The sequence below is a fragment of the Myotis myotis genome, unplaced genomic scaffold, assembly GCF_014108235.1.
Source record: "Myotis myotis isolate mMyoMyo1 unplaced genomic scaffold, mMyoMyo1.p scaffold_m19_p_16, whole genome shotgun sequence".
Classification (NCBI taxonomy): domain Eukaryota; kingdom Metazoa; phylum Chordata; class Mammalia; order Chiroptera; family Vespertilionidae; genus Myotis; species Myotis myotis.
In genome coordinates, this window is record NW_023416320.1 from 16,589,731 (window position 1) to 16,602,704 (window position 12,974).

Sequence of the window (12,974 nt, forward strand, 5' to 3'; positions counted from 1 at the left end):
AATGTGCCATGATGGTAGGGATGTATTTTATGCAAGATGAACCACATAGTCTGCTCTAGCCAAGACTGTTCAGCTTACCCCCACTTCTAAAAACACCAGTACTAATTCCCAGGAGATCCAGCTACCTCTCTGGTGAAATGCTAATTATGTTGCATCCCTACCATCATTGTCTTAGGCTGTTTGAGGCTGCTATCCCAAAATACCACTGGGTGGTTTATAAACTCCAGAAATGTAGTTTTCATAGTCCTGGAGGCTGGAAGTCTAAGACCCGGGTTCCGGCAGGGTTCGATGAGGCTCCTCTTCTGAGTCGTAGGTTTCTTGCTATGTCTTCTCATGGTGAAAGGGTCTAGGGCAGTGGTCGGCAAACTGCGGCCCCTTGAGTGTGGCTCTTCCACAAAATACCACATGCGGGCGCACATGTACAGTGCGATTGAAACTTCGTGGCCACACTCAAGGGGCTAAAGAGCCGCATGTGGCTCACGAGCTGCAGTTGGCCGACCACTGGTCTAGGGATCTCTGTGCAATCTCTTTTATAGGAGACCTAACCATCTCCCAGAGGTTCCACCTCCTGATACTATCACCTTGGAGATCAGGATTTCAACACATGGGTTTTCAGGGGACACAAGCTTTCAGACCACAGTGATTTATTTTTACAAAATAGATATTTGTGGATTTGTATTTGCCTCCTCTACCCACCATGCTTCTGCTAAAAGTAACATCCATAATGCCTTCTCTGTAAAGTTTTCTGCATGGTATAGCTTGACCAAGAAACATATTTTTCAGCCAAAAAAGTGAGCGAGTGGGTTGATCCTTATAGAGCTCACTACTCTTTTTTTTGTTGTTAATCCTCACTCGAGGTAATTTTTTCCCATTGATTTTTAGAGAGTAGAAGGGAAGAAGGGGAGAGGAGAGAGAGAGAGAGAAAGAAAGAAAGAGAGGGAGAGAAGAGAGAGAAACACCACACCAATGTGAGAGAGACATCTGGTTGCTTCACAAATGCCCCCGAATGGCCTGGAGTGAACCTGCGACCCTGGTATGTCCCCTTGATCAAGAATCAAACCTCGACCCTTCAGTGCATGGGCTGACATTCTAACCACTGAGCTGCCGGCCAGGGCAGAGCTCAGTGCTCTTACCATGTGCCTTATTACCCATATTAAATAATGTTTATCAAAGATTCAATTATAGTATCAGTTGACAGTCATCACCTTGCAAGGCTGGGATGCAGCATATACTCTGAACCAGTGAGATGCTGTTCTTCCAAAGTTAGAACACACAGGCAAGGAAACCCAGGTGTGGATGTAGGTATGACTTCGCCCATTATTATACCTTATTACTCAACCCCCAAAACTTTTCTCCCTATTCCCAAAACTCTGGGCTTTGCTGGTTGAAGAATTTAATGCCCAAGAGAGAAATGCTTCCACAATGAGAGATAGCAACTGTTTCATTGAATTAGAAGCTGAGACTGACTTTTTGCCATTTTGGGCTTCTGGACAAATAGGGAGGTAAAGGTTTCCCTGTGCTTCCTGGGTAATTGATTCAGATCAGGGGTCTGCAAACTTTTTCCATAATGGTAAAGATAATATTTTTGGCTTGTGGGCCATATGTTTTCTGTCACAATTATTCAACTCAGCTGTTATGTGTGAAAGCAGCCACAGTCAGTACTTGAATGAATGGTCATGGCCACATCCTTACCAGATAGGATCAACGCACAGAACCACAAAATGAAGGGTTCTTCCTCCTCTTGATCACTCCCATTTGATACATAAAAGCATAAGATCAGATATTCTTTCAAGTTTTCCATGTTCCTGCCTGCACCAATAAAAAAGGAATTCCTACCCTCTGAGAAGTATTGGGAAAATTTTTTCTGCCATTTCTTTACCTCTCAGGATTTGAGGAATAACATGTAACAGCCTTTTCTGGGCCCTTTCCCTTTTTAGGGGAGTTGCATATCTATTTATTCCTCCACCTGCAGTCTTTATTTCTCAGGTCTCCTTTCTGCATTAAGTTTAGGAATGTCGGACCTTGCAAGGGCAGGTAGTTGTGAAGGTAGGGAAATCTGCAGTTTTGCAGCTGCTTCTACCTGTAGCTGGTTAGTAAGCTTAACTTCTTCTCTAATATCATCAGTCCTTGTGTGAGTATCACTGTGTTGTTCATGGATTTCCTTCTAAACATCTATGCATTCTGAGATAACCAAGAACAAATATAAGACTTCTTCTTGCAAACCTGAAGAGTCTTGCTATTCTGAAACACAAGTTTCTATAATCTCTAAATCTCAAGGTCATGAGCATCCCTTAGAATGAGGATGGGATAATATAAATAAAAACGGAAGGCCAGGGATTCTGGAAGGCCAAGCCCCAATAACAATTTTTAATATTGTTCTAGCTATTGAGGTAGGCACTTTATTTATTTATTTATTTACTCATTTTTAGCTAGGCACTTTAGATATATTACCTCATTTAATATTTTCACAGCCATTTAAAACTTATAACCTAAATATTATATTACTACTTTAGAAGAAAAAAATGGGTAACCATGGATGTTAAGTAATTTAGTATTGCTTGTACAAACTAGTAAGCGGCAAGACCAGAATTTAAACAGTTGTCTTTGTCTTCTAAATCCATACTCTTAATCACTGTGCTATATTAGTGATTAGTGGATGGAAAACTAAAACAGTAAGCCATGATCTTTTATCAATTGCCTCTCCTAGGACAGGAGATAATTCTGAGTAGCAAAAACTACCCCAAAAAAGAGAGGTAGTTTATCTGTGGCCATTTTTAAGTTAGGATTGACTATTCCATTAATCAACCATCTTCCAATTTTAGAAACCTGAACCTGGGCATATCCTAATTCATGATTCCGGCCTTACCCAGTACTGTGATCTATTGAGGGCTAACAACCCACTGATGAACTGACAAGTAGGATTCTGACAAAGTCCAAGGAGGGAGAGCTTTCATGGTCTGACATGTCAGGGTTACATTTTATACTATCTCTACTTTGTCTGCTTAATTGAGCAATATTCTCAGTGTCCCCTTCCTTTACAATTCCCATAATAATAGATTGATTTTTTTTTCTGGAAAAAAAATATAATTGTCACAGTCCTCTGAAAATTCATGATATATACATTTTAATTGATATTCCAAATCTCTTCATACATCTTTTTTTTTTAATATATTTTATTGATTTTTTACAGAGAGGAAGGGAGAGAGATAGAGAGTTAGAAACATCGATGAGAGAGAAACATCGATCAGCTGCCTCCTGCACATCTCCTACTGGGGATGTGCCCGCAACCCAGGTACATGCCCTTGACCGGAATCGAACCTGGGACCTTTCAGTCCGCAGGCCGACGCTCTATCCACTGAGCCAAACCGGTTTTGGCTCTTCATACATCTTTTACTGGTTCTTAAGTACCCTCTTCCATAGCCACTATACAAAACTTTTAGTCTCCTCAAATATTTCGACTCAGAACAAATAACTCCACTTACTTTTATTGAGAAGATGCTATGTGACATAGTTCCTCATTTTTCTTCTTCAAAATGGCTCTGTCTTGATATCATAAGAGGATTTTCTTTGTAAATGGAGAATATTTACTTTAAAAAGAAAAAGACAAGTGGGGGTACACAATAGACAATGATGATGATTAAAGTTACTTTACTTTATATAGCTAAAAATTCATGTAACTGTTCAGCCATCTGGCTTACACATGGAAGACACTAGACTTACTGAATTGGCTGAGATCACAAGAATAACCATTTGGTCACCTAACAAACATTGCTTGGGTGCCTACTCTGTGCCAGGAACTGTAACCAAGATCTAAAATAATAGTTTGGTCACATAGGGCTCAACACAACAAAGGCTTTTTCCAGTTTGAATGTCCAAGGAGTAGGCTATCTTTAAAACCTATAAATAATCCATTTTTCAACCAAATACCTACTGACCACATCAGATATTGTAAGATGTTTTTTCCTACTGCAGAAGAGATTAAAATAATTGAATTACTTTTTTACTCAATGCTTGTATGGAATGACAATTCTGGGTTCTTTTATCCAGTATTTATTATCTACTCAGCACTGTATTTATTTTCACATTCCTTCAAAACTATATCTATTCTGATTCAAGTTTTTTTCTGATGATTTATAAGTGGTTTCCTCTAGTCCCCATGACTCCTCTAAGCCTCAATCATGCTTAGCCCTGCCCACTGGCCATTTCCAGTTGGATGTCTTACTGTCTGTCCAAAATTAAAGTATTTAATCAAACTTATCCTTAACTCAAAACTACTAGTATGTACACATTTCTAACAATAGCACCATTTTATTCCTTTATTAATTTTGGCATAAAATCTTATAGTCACCATTGATGTACTGTGTCACTTAGGTTTTAGAATTCATTGATCATCAATCATGCTGACTCAATATTTCCAATGGTCTCTTGTTCACTTTTTAAAAGACAAGTTGCATCCCTCTTCCTAGTTCATTAGACTATTCTTTAGAGTGTCTAATGAGTAGGACACAGTATCCCTAAATCTGTCTTCCTTGACATTTCTCAAAATAAGTACATATACTCTTTTTATTTTAAGTGTTTGCAGCCTATGAATAATACTCTTTATCAAAATTTAAAAGGATTTGGACCATATTTCTGTACAGCTACTGGTGAGTGAAACTCATTCATTTCCCTGCATCTCGGGTAGCACAAAATATTCAGTAGATAGTTTATAAATGGAAAAATGGAAGTATACCACTAAAATACCCCAGTCATTGGCAATTCAGAAAAATTTTCAGCACAAGAAAATATGCTAATGGCATACAAATTAAAGCACAGTGATGTACCTGTAGAAAATCTACAATGAAAAAGACTGACCATATCAAATGTTGGTGAGTAAGTGCATATACTGAATCTCATACACTTCTGTTTGGAATATAAAATGATCAAATCACTTTGGAAAATAGTTGGTCAGTGTTTTAAAGTCGTAAATATATACCAACCATATGACCCAGCCATTTCACTCCTAGGAATCTACTCCAGGGAAAAGAAAATATATGTTCCCACAAAGGCTTGCACATGAATGAATGATCATGGCAGATTTTTCACAATAGCCTCCACCTGGAAATGGCCCGAACATCCGTCAACTGGTGAATGGATAAACAAATTGTGGTATACTCATACAATGAAATACTGCTCAGCAATAAAAAGGAATGAACTAATACAGCAGCATAAATGTCTCAAAATAATTATGCTGAGTGAAAGAATCCAGTCATAAGCAGAGTACATACTGTATTATCCATTTATATAAAATTCTAGAAATTTTAAACAAATCTGTAGTGACAAAAAGCAGGCTATTGGTTACCTGAGGACAGATGGATACAAAGAGAGCTTACAAAGGGTCACAAGGAAACTTTTAAAGGCAATGAATGTGTTCATTATCTTGATTACAGTCATGATTTCATGGGTGCTTGCATATGTCAAACTTTACCAAATTGGCATACTTTAAACTTATGCAGTTTTTTATATATCGTTTATACCTCAATAAATCTGTAGAAAGATAAATGAAAAGAAAGAAAAAAAAACCTTTTTGTCCATTGGAAAAAATCAATTATATAGATAAACACAGTTTGCAGAGGAAGACTTGAATATTTTAAATGAAAATCTGGCTAAGGATTATTGCTGTAAATGAAAGATGGACTCAATTATTTATTCATGCACTTAATGTATACCTACTTAGGACTTATAGGCACTATTCCAGACACCAGAGATATATCTATGAACAATAAAGGTGAAGTTCCTGTCCTCTCAGAGATGATATTTTATGGGGTAGAGGGGACAAAATGCTTATCACACAGATGAATAAATTCTATATGATTGTCAAGGGGAGTAAAGCAGGGGAAGGAGAAGACAGGAATAATGGGGGAGGAGGTTACTATTTTGGATGGACAGGGAAGATCTGACAGATGATATTTGAGCAGAAAACCCTTTTATAACATTAATGCTTTTAATTAATAATTTTCATAATTTCAGACTTTTTTGAGAATTTGGATAGTGAAATGTTCTGGATAGTAACTTGTAATTCTTCATGTGACTCACCTCCTTGATCTTAAAGAATTTGGGAGTCTGTTGATGGTGGGGTGAACTATAGAGTTAAACATAATATATATAAATTAAAGGGCTGTGTGATTTCTAAAAGCCAAACACCAATTAGGAAACCAGTTTCAAATTAGAATCATCTTCCTTAATTACCACTTTGAAGGGAATTACCTTGCCCCCGTAATAGAACATGTAGCTCCCTTTCATTTTGTAGCTGAGCCTAAGTATTCTGTTTTTGATTTACCTTTACTTGTATGTACTGACTTCTACATGTTGAAATCAATACATTCATAGCAATGAACGATGAGACCATCTTTGTATGATCATATTTAACTATCAGTGTTATTATCTATCATTCACCTATCCATCCGGCATGTACTTAGTACCCACTATGCTCTGTGCAAGAACTGCAGTGTGAAGCCATGGCAATGAACCAGACGTAGACCTTGAACTTCTTTTTTTTTTTCACTGTGTTTTATTCATTCTTTCTCTAAATTATTATTTAATACATTTTTATTGATTTCTGAGAGGAAGGGAGAGGGAGAGAGCGATAGAAACACCCGCTACTGGGGATCGAGCCCACAACCGGCCTGCGCCCTTGACTGAAATCGAACCCGGGACCCTTCGGTCTCCAGGCCGATGCTCTACCCACTGACCAGTAGACCTTGAACTTCTATAGCTTATCGTGCACTAGGAGTGGACACACGTAAATAAATGAGAAAAGAAATTGCCAGAGGTGTTGACTTATCAAGATAAAGCAGGAGGGAGGGGTTTGTCAGGCCCAGTATTATGCGGTGTCCTTGGTAATCTTTCTGTAAGCTGCAGCTTTCCCCCTCTTCCTAAAATGTCCTGTATCTAATACTTTGGAGCCAGCTAGACTTGGTCAAATCTCTTTTATATCCTTAAACATCTTTCAGGTACTTAACACTCCTCCAGCTGTTCACCTGTAAAATGGGAGAAATAGCAATAAGGATTAAAGGATATAACAAATATAAGGTGTCTAACAGATTAAATATCCAATTAATGTTCCTTTTCTTCACTCACCCTAGGATCCAAGTGTGATTTTATACTTTAAATTTTTAAAAAATTATAATGGAATATTTCAGCTACAAAGTGTTTAAAGAATAAATTAATAAAGCCCGTTTCAGAAACACAACATTATCAATACAGTTAAGATCTATGTACCTGACTCTCTCATCTCCCTCTTAGCAATAGCTTCTTCCAAGAAATAACCTCTATTCTGAGTTTGCTGTATATCAACCCCATGCATTTATTTATTTTTATTACATATATACACATATGTACTACATGTGTATATAATGTTGTTTTGTGTGTTTTTAAATTACATCACAGTCTAGGTTCTAAAAATCAGATTTCCCTGCAAATGTGTTTGTAAGATGCACCCTTGTTGATATGTACAGAGCTAGGTCAGTCACTTTTCTGTTCATACTCTTCCATGTAAATACTTCATGACTTTATTTTTGCTCTGGTTGGTAGACATTTAAAATGCTGCTTTAACAATGCTGCCATAAATGTTCCAATCAAGGTGTAATTTCGAACGTGTGAGTTTCTCAGGGGCATACTTGGAAGTAAAATTGTTGGATCGTTGAATATACACAAATTCTATTTAATGGATGTTACCAAATGACTCCCAATATGCTGTAATAATGCAACTTTCCACTAGTAGTATACGAATTACTAATTTTCCACGTTCTCATTACTTCCTGGCATAGCCATATATAAAAATGTTTTCAAATGAAAGGGTGTGAAATGGTACTTCAATATGGTTTCAATTTATGTTTTCCTTTCTACCAGTGGAGTTGGGCATCATTTTACATGCTTAGTGGTCATTTGGGTTTTCTCTCCTATGAATAATTTTTGCCCATTTCTTCAAAGTGTCTTCATAGCAGGAGAACTGACATATTTTTTTTCTTCTCCAGTTTTAAATTTATTAGAGTCTTGGTAAAAAAATATTTAAACTTATTGGAAAATTTAAAAAACCTTACCATCCTTGTTCCCAATCACCCAGTTTTCCTCTTTGTAATTAACTTTTCTTCAAAGTTGAAATCTGGAAGCAGCATATAGAGAGTATTGCTTTCTTAATTCTGTCTGTGCAGTGAGAAGTAAGTTGAATAGAGTGAAACTTAGGTTCCTGTGGCAATTCTTAAAGGACTAGACAGACTGAAACAGTCAAGAGGCTTTTATTACCCCCAAGCAGAGAGAGAAAATGAAGAATAGAGAATGATCACTGACCGTTGAAGGTCACAGAAATTGAGAATGGAAGGTCTCATACCAGCAGAGGGCTCAGGCTAGAGCTGCCCTTCAGTACAAAAGTCTCAGGAGCCACTGGCTTGTGTGTGATCTGTCTGTCCTCATACAGGCCAGTGACCACTGAAATGTATGGAGATGGAGTCAGTACCTGCTAACCAAAAGTTCTTTATGAAGCCTGTTGAGTCCTGCATAATGCTGGATATTGCCTCAGTATCCTCTGACATCATAGTGAATAATATGCCTATGATTTGTATTTATTGTTTGTTATATAGGAAATGCTTTACACACTAGCTCATTGGATTTCTCAGTACTCCTAACAGGTTAAGTCATCCCACAGATGAAGAAACTGAGGTTCATCCTGGAGAATAATTTACCCATAGTCATAGCTAATAAGTTACTGGTCATAGATAGTGCTTGCCTTGTGATAAAGTCGGTAGATTTACTTAAAGCTGATGTGAAACAGAGTTTACTAGTAATTTATTTCAAATTTAAATTTTATTATCACCCACCTGGAGTTGAGAATTGCCAGTTTATTTGGAAATGTCCAGGTTATTTTACACCTCACCTCACATATTTCTTTACAATGAAAGTATCATGTGCCCCAAGTATATAAACCTCTGAAAGTAGATGCGAGGTCACCACTAAGAAAGATCTGACTAGAAACCCAAAGAGTTGGACATTCTAAACATACAGCTCCTCTTCCCTATTGCTGTCATCCTCAACCATCTTCCCCTGGATATTGGTAGGGAGAATAAGCCACTTGTACATAGCAACCCTCTGGGTTTATCATAAAATGTATAAAGCTTCAGATTTAGGCAATTTGTGAGCCATTTCATTTCTGCAGGGGAAATAAAAACTAGCTCTAGGATTTCAGGCTTTCATATACTAGCCAAAATGAACCCCTCCAGGATGTTCTTCCAGAGTTACCCCAAACACTCCCAACTTTCTCGAGGTCTCCCTTCTCAGAGGCCAGCAGCAGTAGCCCAATATGAGCTTCAGGGGTCTAACTGCTGGTGCTAGAAGGTCAATTGTTACTTGAAGTTTCCCAGATGAAAAACTCAATATCTTTTTATAAAGAGATTAAACATTTATTTTAAAAGGTGATATGTTCCCTCTGAAACTCTTTGTGCTTTTGGCAGAATGCATTCAAGCCAATTTTGGGGGTAATATTCAGTCTTAAAACTGTGGCCACTAATCCACAGAAGCTGTTGACTTCTTTGAAGTTTTCTTTCACTATGAGCTGACATGGTTTTAGCCAAACTTGGCTTCAGGAGACCTTCAGAGATTGTTCTCTGCCCAGGTTGTGTGCTCTCTACATGGTGGTTGAGCCCTTGGCTCAAATTTCCTGGGGAGAACCAAGTTGCTGCTCAAGTACAAAGCAGAGTAGATAAATGTTTCCAGCCCAGGGAGAGGTTTGTGAGAGGAGTGTGTGTAGGGCTGTGTGTGTAAGGCTATGTGTGGAGTGGGTTTGAGTATGAATAGGTATGAGTAGATTTTGCTGAAATGAACCCATGAGATGTATATTGAAAAATTAAGTTGTACTAGTGTGTTCTAAACATTTACATTTGTCAGTTCTAGAAATCACTTTGGTAATGACTATACAACGGTTACCAGTGGTTCTCAACCTTCTGGCCCTTTAAGTACAGTTCCTCATGTTGTGACCCAACCATAAAATTATTTTCATTGCTACTTCATAACTGTAATGTTGCTACTGTTATGAATCATAATGTAAATATCTGATATGCAGGATGGTCTTAGGTGACCCCTGTGAAAGGGTCGTTCGACCGCCAAAGGGGTCGCGACCCACAGGTTAAGAACCGCTGGATTATGCTCTATATATCATTGTTTCCCCAAGTAATTATTAGCTACCTTGAGATAATGATGAAATGATCTTGGTAAATGGTCTAATAAAAACTAGTGTCATGCCAAATTGACCTTGGGCAGCAATGAGAAAGAAGCACGTGAAAGTAGTTAAGTGTATTACCCAAAGTTCCCATTACTGTATTCAGACATCTCGCCTTACGATGCACTAATATTTCTCTTAAATAGGGTCACGGATCATTAATTCCCTTGCCTTGAAGTCTCATTATTAAAAGTGTTACTTAGCAACTTTTAGACATTGAAGTGAATCCAAATAAGAAAAGCCAAAAGTTCTGTTGGTCTGTTCACTCTTATTGTGGAAAACGATTGATGTCCTAAGCTGGAATATTTTTCATTTGCTTTCTTAGAATTATATTGTCTTGACTAGGTTAGGAAAAGTAAAATGTGCATTTTCTTGGCTCCCCTAGATCAGTAACAAAATCATAAACATATTGGTGTTCATCTCATGTGTCTGCTTCACTATTCTTCACACATGAAAATGGCTCTCTGCTCTCCTCCAAAAATGTTGGATTCAGTCTTGAAACAACAATATATGCTAATACTGAGTTAGTGGATGAAAGAGGCCCAAATATGTCTATTTTTTTAATCTGCAGGTTTGACTCATTGTTTGCTTTTTTTCTTTTTTGCTAAAAAGTCATGTTTGTCTTGAATACTGCGTGCCCATTGGTGTAGCCACTAGGACTGTCTAGAATGAGAACACCATCTCCATTGTGTTCCTACTCTACTTCAACATTTACCTATATTTAGGCACTTACCATCCTGTACTATACACTTATGCTTGTATCCAGGATTGACTTCGTGGGTGTGTGTAGTCATGTACGGCCCACACTTTGAAGGGCCACACTCATGGTTTAATGCAGCACTGTGGCTCTCTTGAAATTCTTAATTTTTGAAGCAAAGGCTCTGTATTTTTCATGTGTCCTCCCTCCCAATGCATAGTGTGAGACCTGGCATATATTAAGACATCATAAATGTTTTTAAAATGAATGAAGGATTTACAAAGTCAGGTCTTATTTATCTTAACATGGATCATATTGTATGACATGTAATGTTAAATATGCTTTAAAATGCTTTGATGAGCCCAGCTGTCTTGGCTCAGTGGTTGAGTACCAACCTATGAACCAAGAGGTCACAGTTTGATTCCCTGTCAGGTCACATGCCTGGATTGTGGGCTCCATCCCCAGTGAGGGTTGTATAGGAAGCAGCCAACCAATGATTCTCTCTCATCATTGATATTTCTATCTCTCTCTCCCTCTCTCTTCCTCTCTGAAATCAATAATATATATATTTCTAAGATTCACGCAATAGTCCTTCCTTCCCTTGGCTGCTGGCACTGGTTTTCCTCTGGCACCCAGGACCCAGGCTTTTGGTCTGGCCGCAGTGGAGAAGCCAAGCCTCTTCAATCTTCAGTCTTCCCTCAGTGCCTGCGTATGCAAATTAACCGCCATCTTTGTTGGGTTAATTTGCATAGTCACTCTGATTGGCTGGTGGGTATAGCAGAGTGACACCAATTTGCATGTTTCTCTTTTGTTTTTTGTTTTTTTTTTGTTGTTGTTGTTTTTTTTTTTTTTATATATTTTATTGATTTTCCACAGAGAGGAAGGGAGAGAGAGAGAGAGTCAGAAACAACGATGAGAGAGAAACATCGATCAGCTGCCTCCTGCACATCTCCCACTGGGGATGTGCCCGCAACCCATGCACATGCCCTTGACCGGAATCGAACCCGGGACCCCTCAGTCCGCAGGCCGACGCTCCATCCACTGAGCCAAACCGGTTTTGGCTCTTTTGTTAATGTAGATATATATATTTTAAAAATAAAGGGCTTTGATGAAATTACTTAAACAGAACCAAGTTTCGATATCAAAACTTTAAGATGATGGAAACATGACTTCAATTTAGTTATGACAGCCATTTAGTATGAGAGGACATACCTTTGTGGGACATTTTCATAGAACACTTGGCTACCAATTTTAGATTCAAGTATTACTGAACAAGTATCAGTTGATAGTTGGTATGAAAAGAACTTTGAGACTTGGATATATTCCCTCAGACTCACTTTAGTGCTGTGTCAAATGGGAATACAGCTACTTGCTTGTCATACCTCACAGTTTTTGTAGAGGAGATATCTTCTACACTAATAAAAGACAAAGATGCTAATTGACCATACCTTTGCTACACCCACCAGCCAATCAGAGCAACTATATGCAAATTAACCCAACCAAGATGGTGGTTAATTTGCATCTACTGGCCGGGAGCGAAGACTGAAGACAATGTGGAAGTGAAGCACTGCAGAAGGGAGCAAAGTAGAGGGGGCACAGACAGGAATGGAGCCAAGGCAGCAGAGGCGGGAGGCGGGAGGGAAACCAGCAGGGCGGCGGAGCGGGTTTCACTCCCTTCTCTGCTTCGCTCCAGCTGCAGAAAGCCCTATTCTTGCAGGATCTTCTGGCAACGGGCCTCTAACATATATATATATATATATATATATATATATATATATATATATATATATATATATATATACACACACACTAGAGGCCCGGTGCACAAAAATTTGTGCACTCAGGGGGAGGGGGGTGTCCCTCAGCCCCACATGTGCCCTCTCGCAGTCTGGGACCCCTCGGGAGATAACGACCTGCTGGCTTAGGCCCGGTCCCAGGTGGCAGAGGGCAGGCCCATTCCCTACGTACAGCCCCTGGTTGGGCTCAGAGCAGAGCCGACTGGGGAGTTGGGGTGCCACCCCCAGTCAT